The sequence below is a fragment of the Ooceraea biroi genome, chromosome 6 (genome assembly GCF_003672135.1).
Source record: "Ooceraea biroi isolate clonal line C1 chromosome 6, Obir_v5.4, whole genome shotgun sequence".
Classification (NCBI taxonomy): Eukaryota; Metazoa; Arthropoda; class Insecta; order Hymenoptera; family Formicidae; genus Ooceraea; species Ooceraea biroi.
The window spans coordinates 1164448-1179151 of NC_039511.1; the positions used below are offsets into that span (position 1 = coordinate 1164448).

Consider the following 14704-nt stretch of genomic DNA (forward strand, 5'->3'; position numbering starts at 1 on the left):
AAAGTGCCATTGTTAGGCTCGAAACAGGAAACATCCGCAGGTTTTTTCCCACCCTCCCCGTCTACCGCCACCCTCTCGTTCTCTCTTCTCACCCCCGCGACTCTCCTTCAGCTTCGTGATTACCGTTTCGGAGCGGTCGGCACGGATAACGCGCGCGTTTTTGGGGTGAAACGATCCGTCCAATGAAAGAGGGAAAGAGAGAGGGTGAAAAAGAGGGCGACTTCCTCGAGGGCACTCGGAAACGCAAAAGGTAAATTCGGAGGTGCCGCTCGTTGTCGCGCGGCTGTTTAAAACGGGCACGCACGCGGCCACCCTTCGCGGTTGCCCTTCGCGTGGCACAATGCACGGTCGCTCGGCTCGTAATCCTTTATGGGATAATTATGGAATTTGTCATCGCTTTAATCTTCCGAGCTCTGTTGAAGGATACTCATTAAGTCCGCGATTTGGGAAAAATCCGAGGCTGCATGTGCAGAGGAAATAAAATCGTAACAATTCAAGACTATTCGTGATAAAAATTGTATCTTCATAAAGAATAATGCGCTGCTTTTTAGTAGAATAAAACGAGCTTTCACAGTACATGTACGCGATGCATTATTGATTTCTTTTATTAATGTTATTTGCCATCTTACTAATTTTCCAAAGAATTAATTTCCGATATGGTTTAGTCATGTCATGCATTATTTGTGTTAGTATGTATATTTAATAATTCTAAAATTATACTGATATACTTCATTTCGTTACATTACATTTCTCATGATTAACCGGTGGCAAAATAAATAACTCACTCGAGGTGAGGAGCAACGACGGCAGTCTTTCTTTGGATTTTTAATGCATAAATCGTTTCTCGTACAATGGAGCATGTGAAATTTCAAACGGCAACGCCGCCCGTCGCGAGGAAAGCGGATCGGATCGCTGAAATCGCGTTTCGGGTAATCGAGTTAAGCTCCCTGACGAGAACCACACGAACTTGAAAGCATACGCGACACGGATTCGCTGTCGCGAGCGATTTTCCCATAAGCGTCATGGATAAACCGGTAAAGACGGGAGGGCCTTATGGGACTTGTCTCGACTTCGAATCCCTTTCCCGCGAGATTGCTTTTCCCTCGTAAGTTACTCTCATTACGGAACGGAGGTACGATGCAGTAACGACGAGTCAATAGGCGGCATAGGGTTCGGGGTTTAATTATTCAATGAGACATTAAGGGGGTCCTAGAGTCGTGTTCTAACGTTTCGACGCGGTGCGTCGAAATGTCAATCCTTTTTCTAACATCTTTATGTAATTGGCACAGAAATACTCAATCAAATAACTACAAATACGACTAAAAAGAATATTAATTGTACGTTATAAATTTATGAAGACATACGATCGTATTGTAAAAATATTCCAAATGTGTGTTGAAAATATTGCAAATCTATATAATCAATATATCTAGACAGATGTTTCTTAAAAAATATATTTTACGACTTGGAACAATGTGTGTGTGAAAGTAATAAAAAGCTTTTTATAAAAGCTTTTTCTTTTTTTATGTTCCAGTGATACTGAATTGATCAACGAGTGGAAATAAGCGCGTTATAATAATACTGCGGAAATATCGCGACTGATTCGGGATAATACATGACATGTTTATTGTAAATTTTCATAATTTATCATGTTTTCCCAGCATCGTTGTTTTCTCAGTAATGTCATCATTCTTTAACTCCATCTAAATGAGCTTTCGCGTCGACGTTCGATAGTCAATTCAGCATCTCCTTAAATGTTAAATGGAAATATTCTCAGTGACAACGAAGTACATTGCATCGTAACAACAGAAATATTTTAACGGATCGTCCTTGAGAAACGGCGTCCTCATTACCGCTTTGACTTTAATCACATGATCGATCGATTATGCGCTGTGACAGATCTTTTTGGTGAATATCGCATGATAACGATGTAAAATTTACATTGACGAGCACGACTCACATAATTAGGTCGTATTGAATTATACATAAAGTACGAGATGACATTACGTTCAAATATTTTATTCGCTCCATATAAATGGGTAAAATTGGTTTCTGCTGAAATTATAAATTGCGGAGATTTATACTACGATATATCGATCATGATATTTCTCTCTTTCTATCTATCTATCTCTCGCAACGAGATTTCACCGTAAGATTTTCCAGAAATGCTGTAGCAATACGAAGCAACTGCCGCGCATCCCGATCGGGTTACTGCGTTGCTGGATCAGAATTGGATTACTTTTCTCGTTAACTCTTTGCGTCAGCGGAGGGATACAACGGGAGCATGCGGGGAAGGAGGAGAATGAGGAAGGCTCGGGGAAAAGAACGACACGGGCAATCCCGCGGAAATGAATCGGGATTACTTTTACGACGTGTCTCAAAGTTCCCGACGAGAGCGTGGCGGCGGGACGGCGTTTGTCGGGGGGGGGGGGGGGTGGACAGGGAAGGGTGACACGGCGGGGGTGGAGTCGGTATAAAATTAGCTTAGACTGCGTACGGGTATCGGCGGATAAGCGATGTGGCTATAAGAGCTGATAAAGACGATCGAGGGTAACGGCCGCCGAGTTCCGGCGAAATCGTCCGGCAGATCGATAGACGCGCGGTTTGCTCGGAATGATACGGAAAAGACGGGCAATATTGGGAGGAGGAGAAGAGAGGAAGGGAGGAACGATTTACGAGGTTGCATTCGGGTCTTTTGAGGGTCTTGAGGGCTTCATTGTTCATCGGTGAATTTCGGATGTTTAATACGATTTTAATAACGAGTTGATCCACATAGATCACTTAGTGTTAATTTTGTTAATTTTGCAGCTTGTTTCACCTAAAAGCACTTCCTTTCTCGCTCGGGTGCACCCTTCGTGACACCTCGAGGAACGTGATGTCCTTAATATTCTCGCACAGGGATGGCACACGCGACAAAGCCGCGATAGCTCGCGGCTTTCACGGGCGATTAAAAGCCCTTGCGCAATATACAGGTGCGATAAATCTGCCGACGCGTCGCCGTCCGTGCGCGGGTCGGGTCTTAAAAGGGTTTAAGGAACAATTCGAAGGCTGTTAAAAGCGCTCCGGAAGGGCTCGCGGCTAAAAGCTCCAAGCGAGGGTGCAGCACAGGGTATTCGTTGTCGTGGCGCCGTTTGTTAACAGCGTCTCGACGCCGCCCGGACGCCGAGATTGTCGTCGCGAAACCAGCGACAGCGACGAGCAAAACGGCGGGTGGCAAATTAGTAATCGCGTTTTCCACCTATAAACATCCCGAAACGCTACTTTAGTGTGCTCCGAAAAAAGTAATGCGATTTTTCAAATAACGGATTGAAACTTTCACTTGCAATATTTAGTACCATATTTATATATTTTATATATTTTATACCAATATTTTATAATATTTTATATCAATTTTACTTGTTTGTCAAAACTTCGGAGGTAAGAAATTATTTTATCAATAAATCAACCAGAAAAGTGATAGCTTCATATAGTGCTAATATAGTCGCAAAAAATACTTTTTATTTTTTATTACTAAATATAAAAAAATCAGAGCGTAAACAAAATAGTTTAGTTTTCTTGATTTTAATATAATAGAAATATCAGTTGTCATACATTAAGTACGACTTAAATCGTTTTTTCATTTTATGACACGTGTGTTAGATAAAGTACTAATGCATCATTCATACCTTCATTCATATTTTAGTAAAATTTCTTCGGTCGAACGAAGACTGGTCTCGAATTAGTTCACCCTGTCACTCATACAGTTCGTGACAGGTTTCTATTATTTCTATTGCAACTGCGCGAATACTTGTTATTTGCGAGCATTTATAAAGTTTTGCAGTCAATTTCGTATTTTCGATACAAACAAAGTGGATCAACGTGAAATATATTTATTACATATACCTTTGACATTATTTACTGTCAAGTCTCTTCAGATCACAATCGTGTGTAATTGAATAATTATTAATATCTTGTTGTTCTCGTTTTTCCCTACTCATTTTTAGCTTTATGAATATATTATAAATTATATATTATATATTATAAACTAGTCTCTATAACTGAAGAGTAACGAATCTAGGATCTAGGTTTTTCCGAAGCAGTTATATCCTATGCACAAGATTTAAAAACTGATGGACTTAGGCATTAAATATACACAGGAATTATTATTATATATTTCGGGAATATTTCAGGTGAATCTCTAGAACCACGATTCATGGAGAAAGAGACTCCGAATTTTATGTCCAACATATCTTAACATGGACAGCCGTATTTTAATACGTACGTTGTCAGACAGCTGCGCAGAATTTGTCCCGTATGTTCGGCGTGCCTGATTTATGGTTTCCCTTACCTTCGGCGTGCGAGAGGGGTCGCTAAACTTAGGTCAGTTCCAGGATCGATTCGTCCCCGAGAATCCTCGAGAACGGGTAGTGGTGCACACGTGCCGATGCACCACCATACGCCGTTCGCTGGACAGGCTTAACGGCCGATTAAGCTCCGGGTTAATCCGAGCGAGCGACACGATCGTTTTCCCCGCTCACTCCGCTCGTTCGTTTTATTTATCACTCTCTTTTCCTCTTTTTTAATACACGAAAGGTCAGCCTTTGCGCTCGTCTCTGCCGTCACCGTTCCCGTTATCGATTAGCGTTCACGATTCACGCGGTCGTGTCCGATAAAAGGAGGGAAGGTAACTCAGGCGTGGCGACGATGGAAGGTCGGGAGGGGAGCTCTGATCTGTCTCTGCTGGTCGGCTGAAAAATTTTGTAAAAAGGGAGAAGAACGAGGGAACGGGGAGCTCGTTAAGCGAGGAAATCGGCGAGGTTTCGACAGGAAGACGCGAAGATTTTCAAGGTCCTAACAAGTCGCCTTTAGCGCGCTAAAGATAGAAAAGGGAGAGGAATCCGGCTGAAGGGATTCAGTGATGAATGTGTGCGCGTGTTCCATGTCGATTCCCTTCGTCTTCAGGGTGATGCGGATGAGAAGCTCTGCGTTCGCGTGTTCTGCAATTGCGATTGGTTGCGCGCGTGATCAGATTCAATCGTCGCCCTCCGGATTCCCGTGCCTTCCGGAAAATTGGAGGCATCTGCGTGTCACCTCTGCCGTCTTTCCGGGTTGAAGGGTTGATTTCTAATCGAATCGCAACCCTTTTCAGTCCGGCGGTCGCGGGACCCTCGGAATACCTCGTTTCGCTCTTGTGCCCACTGTCATGCGATACAAGAAGCGTCTTGTACCATGTCTCGCTGGCTTGCAAAACATGCCCTCTCTAAAATCGCTTTATCAACGCGTAAACCCGTAAGCGCTAAAATAAGAACGGCAATTCTCGTGAATCAAGATGGATTATTTAGATAAAGATGCGCCCGTCGATTCCGCCAAATCAGCAGCAACAACGATGCATACATTTGCCTGACGATGGAACAAGTACGTGCTAACTCAAAGTAACTCTGCGTTAATGGAATCGGGATATTGACGTGCCAATAAATATTTATAGGAGGGAGGGAGGGAGAGAGAGCGCGAGCAAGTGAGAACGGCCGCGTGTTTGCCAGACAATAATTGTCAATATCGAGATATCGGGCCTCGCAAGCTTTCCCCGGCGCAACGCATGCAAAACGCCACGCCGGGAAATGGAGAAATTTCCATTGTAAGTGGATTCCCGCAAATGGCGCCCGCGAAATCCGATCCTGCGATCCTGCGACGACGACATATCGTCGCGCGGCGCTCGCGATCGCCTCTCGGTGAAAAAGCGAAACAAAATTCAAAGCGTATCCAGCGTACGCGAGCAGCCGAGAAACATCTGCTTCCGCACGCTGAAGTTAAAGACGGGATGTCAAATTTCGTTGAGAAAACTGGAATACTCCCGGCGAAGAAGTAGTAGGAAATCGAGAATTTTGTATTTGAGTAGCAGAAAATTAAAAGTACGCAGATCGATTTCGTGCCAGTGCTTTTCTCCCCGTTGGATCTCCAATATTCATTTTCTCACGGACCATTATCGGCTCTGCTCGATTATTAAATGACCGCATGACTTAACGTGAACGTCTCTCAAGATTCTCTGACAGGACTGAATTCTGCGACCTACTTCGAGGCAATTAAATTTTCTAGCGCTTTATTAATTCCGCCGTTCGTAAGAAAAATATTACGTTTCTTGTGAAAGAAACGTCAAATTACTCGTACATTGACGGGGGAAATGTGATTCACCGCACGAAGGTAGATTTACACACGTGAGATTTCTTGCTCCTGACATCATAATTTCCACGACACGGTGGCGGCGAGATCACTCATTTTCGGGGTCTCCTCGAGATAAGGGGGAAGAAATACAGTCGCTGAGTACGCCGATAAGGATGACTAATTGCGAACAAATTCCGCGGCGCGCAGGATAAATCATGCCGTGCACGCACGAGAGCCCGGAGATACCCTTAACGTGCGTGTATATATCTCTTTCGCTGAAAAGAAAAAAGAAAAAAGAAAAAAGTAAAAGCAAAAAACCGACATTCGCACGCGAATGCAAATTAATTGCACCGGAACAATACGCGTATCCTGAGATTAATTTCGCGACGTCGCGGCGGATGCGTGGAGCCGCGTGGATTAACGTTAAGTGCATTCACGTGCCCCGCGCGAACCCCCTGGGGGTGCGCGCGATACTCGTCGCGGGGGTGAAAACGTCGCGATAAGGATGACGAATCGGGAGGAGGCGACGTATCGTAAATTCGCGCGTGATACGTACGCCTGGCAACGTGGACATGAATTTTTCTTGCTAATTCACTTATTAGCTCAATTAATTCCGTGAACGCGGCAAGTATCAAATTTGTTTCTGTCATCGTTAAGAAGAACTGCACCGATTATGTAAAGTGTTGCGAATGTCGTGCTAAAGAGAGTATTTTTTATACGAGTTAAATAAATGAAATTAGAAAAAGAGCGTCATTTTAATGACCGTGGAAAAAACGTATTATATCGCTTCGAGGGTCATGAATATTCCTGTCGTTAATGGCGACCGGGGACCATGACTGCAGCACGTGCAGTCGCATGCACATTTATGATTTCCAGGTAACGTTTAAACGAAGTTGGCCGTCGTGGAATCTTTCTTGCGCACGTCCGCAGCAATTGCACTTTAAAGTGAAATCATGATTGCCACGATACGCGTTACTCATTGCTGCTTATTTTGTCTACGGATGTATGTGAGGTCCGACGTGTCCGCAGAGCAACGCATAAAGGATCCGCCGATGAAAAGGCACCCCGTACACGGTATCTCGTCGCGGAATACAAATGACAGCGACACCGAGAGCGAGCGCCGTCGCGGGCATCCACCGTGGAGAACGAGCGGCGGGACTCCCCCGGAGTTTGCAACCCCTAAATGTTTGCGGACCTCCGGAGGCACAAGCTGAAGGGAGGAAGGAGATGAAGGACGGAGGAATGAGATTGGCGGCGATGGCTGTTTCGTGTGGCAAAGTAAAGCGTCTTGGCTGAAATTGAAAATAGGGCGGAAATTAATGGAGGCACGGTCTCTCGCGGATGCCAAATATTTGCGTGGCGAGCGACACGACAGGAATTTCCATGGAGCCCATGAAATCCCCGTTTCTACTCCCTCTCTCTCTCTAGAGTTGAAGGGCTGCAGGAGGTGGCGGGCCCTTAAATCACTTCCTTCGGGAAAAGTGGAATTTCCGACAGGAAGTCGAGGATACGATCAAGAGCACAGTGGCGGTCGTGGATGCCAAACGGTTATATTTGAGTGCCTTCGGGCTTTTTGTTCGTCTCCCTTCGCGATCTGTTCGAGACGAGAGGGAGACGTGAATGCTTGCTTCCCCCACGATGGAGATAAGCGAGATATCGTACTCGCTGCGGTAAATACGTGGCTTCGGAAAGGGTCGAAGAGAACGGACGGACCTCAATGAGAAGAGATTTCGGTTCTACTCTATTCAAATCGAAAGCAGATCTGTGTCTCATGCAAAGTGCTGCGTGATCAATCGCGCAAATTGTCGCACGAAACGTAATATGTATCGACATTTGGAGTCCAGCGCGGCGGCAATTTAAAGGATTACGCGACTGTGATATTATCGTACATCACGTCTGGCGAGATTGACTGCCGGCGACAAATGCGAATCGTTTGGCGAGCTCGCCCGCCGACTAAACGGAACAATGTGTCCCTGGGGAATCCTTTCGCGCTCGCCATTATGAGGGCACGGCGACTATAACCGTGCTCGACGGGGCGTACGTCTCTGAGCATCCGCCATTATGCCATCCTGCCGTGAATCGCCGTTAAATATTTACTGGCAGCCGTCAAATCTACCCCGTGGCGCCGCGGCGGCCTGCCTCGTCTGCTTTTTGCAACGGGAAGAAAATGCTCCTCCGTCATTTCTGCGCGCGTCCACACAAACTGTGATCGACTAATCAGAAATCTTCATCAGACGCTCAGAAATTTTCAAGCTTTATTTCATTCGAAGAGAAGAAGCTCCGAGAAACAGAAATTATAGTGTATATAAATACACATATAACAAAATCTATATCTTGATATATAGATATCTTGATCAAAATAGATTTTGTAAAATATCAACAGTTTGCTCTCGCTTTACGCGAGATGAGCATCCTGAGAATGCGACCGCAGCAGAACGGCCGTCCGCAAACGCATTTCTCCATTCGCAAACGGAAGCGCGTGGCCGACAAAACGCAGCTAACGATCCGCCACGATAATTGCGAGGGCACATGGGTAAACGTGCGGTGGCGAACGGCGCGCACGGGACTCACCCTCTCGCACGCGCTTCTCAATGGGGACGTGTAACACGGCTGCGCGAAAGAAAGGCGTGCCTGCGAAGTTTCACGTGGCATCCCCCGCATACCCCGTAAAAATCGAAACTCGTTTACGCCCGATAATCGATGGGGGCACCGACCCCCCATCGTGGGGTTGCCACGTGCGAACCGAATTGTACATACGGGGGCACGCACGCACACATACACACACGAATGCAAATATATGTAATCGCGCACAGAATCCTTACGCGTCCGCACAGAACCCTTCAAGCTCGACGCCATCAATGGGGGTGGCTCTCGCGCGCAAGGGTCACTTCGATCGCACGAAACCGACAGGAGAGTGTTTTGACTCCCTCGGTGTTACCGAGGGTTTCCGACACGATGTGTTCTCAACATGAGAAAGAATCCAACACGTGAGATTTCGCGCAAAATTAGTCGATGAATATACGAATAAAATTGGACCACAATTGTCTTTTACGTGAAAATGATCGTTGACGTAACGAGATTTAGTCTAGTAGAATTATAGAAACGGAATCTGGATATTCCAGTTTTGCAATTTGGACTATTTTACGTTCCAAATTCTATTTCTCTTATTTTCACTTTATTATCTTTAGCTCTCTCTTGAGGAGAGAACATTTTAATCGCGTGAAATATCCTTTCAATTCTACCGCGAATCTCGGAAAGCGAAGTTTGAATCCGTTCCGCTCCTAAAATTTTCATTTAATCACATCGCATTTGGTGTTAGCTTGAGAAATTCTGAGCTACGTCTTTGCCTCTACATTCAAATCTCTAAAATCTCTAACATTTCTAAAAGATCGAAAGAAACAAAATGCATCACGTATTATGCATTAATAATGTTTTATTCTCTAAATTTATTTACAGTTTACTATATTTCCTGCAACATTTATTTAAACACGAAACATATTATAGTTACATTTATCATGCAGCTCTCCTTTTCACCATAGGATGATCTGTTTTTTGTGGAACGCCTCATAATCTGCTTTTAGAATGTCGGCAAACTTCGTTCTTACTGCATTCGTAAGCGCAACTGCACGCGAATTGAAATATTCAAACCGCTCAGAGATGGCCATCGATCCACAGTCCATAACCGACTGGCGGCTACCGGGTGCGTCGGTACAAACTGACGCAGCCCACGCAAAGCGGAGGCGAACGCAGAAGTAGGCGTTACGATAAAAATTGCATGCTGCTAATAATCCAATTTGCATCCTCGCACGAGCGAGCGAGCATCGAAACCGCCCTGATTAACCGGATTTCAGCTAATTTCAGGATCTTCCGGTAACTCGATCTCGACATCAAGTCGCAGCTGTGGCATCGTACACCCTCGAAGCCGCACGATTCGCGATGGCGAGTACTATCGAATTTCAAAACCGCCAAGTCCGGCGGAATCGGATCGCGTGGATAGATACGCACCTGCGACAACGCGACGACGAGAGCGAAACTTTCCTGGGCGCGTTTCTGTCGCGGTGCGCGCAGGATTTAGGGTGTTTTAGGGCGAAGCTTAGGGGATGGTGGCGACGATGGCGGGGTGGTCTCGGATATAGAGTGAGCGAGTGAGAGTGAGGGACAAACAGACTGACAGAAAGAGAGAGAGGCACGTTGAACGCGCGGGGTGAGAAGACACAGGGTTGCTAGGAGACACCCTCTTCCACGTGTTATATTGCATTACCCTATGCGACTTGTAGGGGGACACGCGTCGAATTGGTTGCACGAGGAGGATCGTCGCCGGTTTCCGCCGGCGTTGTCGTCTAGACGGAGGAAAATGACGTTGGCGGTCGCGCGGTGTACCTGCAGGACGACGCCGAGGACTTCCTGACCTTCTCCTCTACCTGGGGAGATAAGCGAGCCACGCGTGTGTGCGTGTGTCGCCCGATGTCCAACGATGTCCGCGGATGTCGTTAATCTTCGCTGCCGGAAGACGTTCGTGACCCCGCGAATGCATGTCGACAGCGGCAAGAGGATCCTCGAAGGATCATCGTTTCGTCCACTTGGTGTCCCGGAACTAGCAAACTCGCTGGCACCAGATGTTCCATCGACCGCGGTTTCTCTAGCAATCTGCGGCCCGATTGGTTCACATTTATCCAGATATAATTCAACAACAGAATAATTAAAGTTTTGATGGCTGCTCAAAATATAAACATTTACACAGAAAGCAGATTTTTTATACAGGAGACTTCAAGCAACTTCAAAGTGGCGAGAAAGTCTGCAATGATCACCCAAGAGAGCGTCCAATTCCTGAGGACGCTGTATTTTCTTAGGTCTCCTATAGCGAATCACCGAGCCTTGAGGATGTTTACAATGTAGTAATAGCTGATATCCCAAATTCCTACACGTGTCTCGAAGGCTTATTTAAACCTCCGACTGAATGATCATCGAGGCGAACATTGTTGAGGACAAGACGGCGAAACGCTAAAGAGCGCTCGTTCTAACAGGTGGCCTATAAAATAACCATACCGTCGAATAAGTTTCGCGTGAGCCGACCCATTCTCGCATGTAAGTGGAGAAAATTTTCGGCACCTGCATCTAATTAATCAGCCAAGTTCTTTTTTTAATAACAACCTCGTTCTCTCTCTCTCTCTCTCTCTCTTTAAATGCCTGAGTACACTCTTCTCAAGCCAATGCACTCGTTAGCACTTTCCTGATTAAATTTAATATCAAAGTGGCCCCTAACAGCCGAACGAGAGAAACGGTGCGACAATCATTAATTATATATATATACAGGATGTTCCACGTAACAAATCGAATTATATTGTTATCCGAGAAAGAACAAGCACCGTGTTCCCCACTTGTTAAGCGAGAGTTTACGAGAATCTCGTAAATCCATCGGAAGTGGATGAAGGAGGTGCGTCAGGTACACTTGTTCATTTGTATTCGCCGTACATGCATTTGCTCGGAACCAGCTATCTAGACTCCGTGTTCGAGATTCGGATCGGTTCGGTTAGACCCACGGGGTTAGACCGGGGCCATTATAATTTGAGTTAGACGTGCGAGCCTGTACGCTTCTCGAGCGCGATATTCCTCTGACAGACGTTAAGAAGTCTGCTCGTGAACTCACCATAAACTCGCGCACGCACAAGCAATCCGCTGTTTTACTTCACGAAGAGAGGCAGAAAGAGAGAATGATTCACGTAACAAGACTTCCCTCGAGGATGGCTGGTTGGATAGATGGTCCGGTTTAATCAAAAATAGCATTATCTCGATCTGGTCTTGAGCACTTTGTCGGTGCTGAATGTCACGTACAGATTTCTGGACCTTGCGCAAGTGTGGAGACACTGTGGTGGTTCGACGGTGAGACGTGACAATATTTTACCCTCAATTTTGTTGAGGAGAAATTTCAAGGCGAGTTTCGCTTGGATTTGAATGCTACCAGACAAAAGCAAAGATCGCACGAGTTGGGTCATTTATGTAAATTAAGACTATCTCGTCGATAGGAAGGCGATTGATACCAAGTGAAAAATTTCAACCTTATTCTTGTCGGAACCCTATCAGCCGCGGGAATCCCACTTTACCGTAAAATTCTTCCTTAATTCCCTCGCGACCGAATCTTGTGCCTCCTCACTTGGCGCGTCGCATACGAATGCGCGTCATTGCGGCGACGGGCGTCGGGGATCGGCGACGCTTTGGGCGAAGGAAAACAGAAATAAAGAGGGAAAGCGAGGCTGGATTACCGGATTACTCACCGGCAAACGCGCGTAAATTCGTAGTTAGCTCGCAAGTGAGAACACAGCCGAGAATCTCCGACGCAACGTTTCAATAGAAAAAAAAGGAGAAAAAAAGGGAAAGAGAAATGTAGGAAAGTACATGAGTTTTATATATTTCGAAGGGACAGGGAGTTTCCAGGAAATTTTCACACCGTGCGAGGTATAAATTCTTCCCTCGAGGAAGTTCGGGCATTTAACGATACCAACCCTCTCTCTCCTCCGTTTATCCGTTCTCCGTTTATCATCCCACGAGAGGGATAGGCGATTCGCGAATCGTCGGCGAATTGGAATGCTAATACGGGGTGAGAGGAAAATTCTGCAGGCGGTTTTACGGGCGATTTTCCCGCGATGCGACAATGCGGCGCGTCACGGGACGCATCGGCGCGTGTATTCGCGTTTCGGTGCGAAAGCAACCCCGTGCCCCTGCTAACCCCTCTCATTATCATGGACAAACGGCGCTCTTTTGGATAATTGAATGCACGCCGATGTAACGAAACGGGCGTCGCGCTGCAATGCCGAATATTTGCGGTCCGGTTCGGTAGTTTGTCCGGTAAAAGCGTGTTAACGTTTATCATTTATTGTGCGCTCGCGTATTTTACATCGTTCGGCACGATACGCACGAAATGAGATCTCGATCGTCATTTGGAAGAACGCGGTCATTTTCACTCTGCGTGATGATAGCGAGAGTGTGAAATGATAGGATACTTTGCGAGGATTCCCTTTTTTTTAATCGAACGCGTATCCGCACATTCGCGTAATCGCGAAAACGAAAAACTGAATTGGAAAATTATGGTGCTTGCAACGAGAGCGCGAGCAAAATGAGAAGCTGCGGAATTAAATGAACGTTGTAAACGGATATGATACGAACGTTACAAAGCGATCTACCGTTAATAATTTTTTTATAACAATTCGAACGAACGCTTTCATACCAGAAATCGCTTGATAATTAATTAGTCTTGAATTAATCCGTTCAAAGTTCGATTCACTCGGCATAGCTATCCGATATTATTGCTAATTTCAACGGCTACTTTGTTCGTGAGGGGACGATGCAATTAGAGAACTAATTCAGGATCGCCGTCGAGGCAGTGAGGGCGACGCCAACATAACGGCGACCAGTGACTCCGCAGTCCCATGAAACAATGGTCCAGGGATCGCGATCAGCATCAGCCGCCCACGCCGAGATGAAGTCCCACCTCCGTGGCGTGGGTCGTGGCGAGCACAAAGCGGAAGGTACGACCCGTTGTTTATCGTTCCGAGTTTAGATCGGCGCCTGTTCGACGTGGGTGCACCGGCCAAGGGACAACAACGTCCGGCGCGGTTTTCTAAACATAGGCAAAACACGTGGTCGCTGAACCGTCTCGCGCAAGGAACGCCAACGAACTGCACATCTTGCCGTGGATTTCGAGCACAGCAACCTCTTTGTTGCCCCTTTGTATAAGATAAGGTTGATGGTGGTTGATCAATAAGCTCGGACACAGTCAAGTCTGGTACCAGTCATGAATGGAGCTTTGAATCGAGCTTTCATTGATTTTCCAAATTGCGAGATTTCAGAAAACTTATAAATAAGTTTGCCGATGAAACTTTGAGAGAGATATTGCATAAAAAGAAAATAGAAAGATGTCTAATATTAATTAAGTGATTAAATAGGTTCTTCTTTTCTCGCACCACAAGAGCACCTTTGCGATATCGATCAGAGTGTAATCCACTGGAACCGAGAACGTGCCGAAATATTGAGCGATTGTCGACTGTCGGGACTGCAGCTGGATAGTCCTCTCTGTTGCATTTAATTTATCGTCGATCACAATAACCGACAGACACGAGCCGGCGTGTTACCGCTTCTATTATGTATCACCACGTTTGGCGCGTTCAAACATTGAAATATTCGTGTATGCGGTATCACGCGAGCGACGGGCGGCAAAAGGGCTGATCGTATAATCCGAACCCCGTAACCACGTGGCTCGTCAGTTCGTTTATGCTGGGCTCTGTCATTGATAGCAGTCCAATTATAGAAAACGAGCTGGCTCGCGTTGTCGCCATCCCGCTTAACAGTTAAATTAAATAGCGGGAACACGATGAGTGTTTGATACGATAAATTTCCCGATATCAATATATAATAGCATTTTCTTTCTCAATTAACAAAAACATATTTTTCCGCCTTGATTGAACTACAAAACTATCCATCAAACTTTGGAAGATTGGCGCAAATAAAACTCTCTTAAATTCTTTATGAAAAAAAAATATATAACGTCCAGTTTTTCTTTACGCAAATTACA

General features: G+C 45.7%; 1 protein-coding gene across 1 annotated transcript in view; it reads right to left on the minus strand.

Annotated features, from left to right (window-relative positions):
- Positions 1-14704, minus strand: part of LOC105276461 (glypican-6) — a 116787-nt gene that overhangs the window by 16269 nt on the left and 85814 nt on the right. The gene's annotated exons all lie outside the window — the stretch shown is intronic.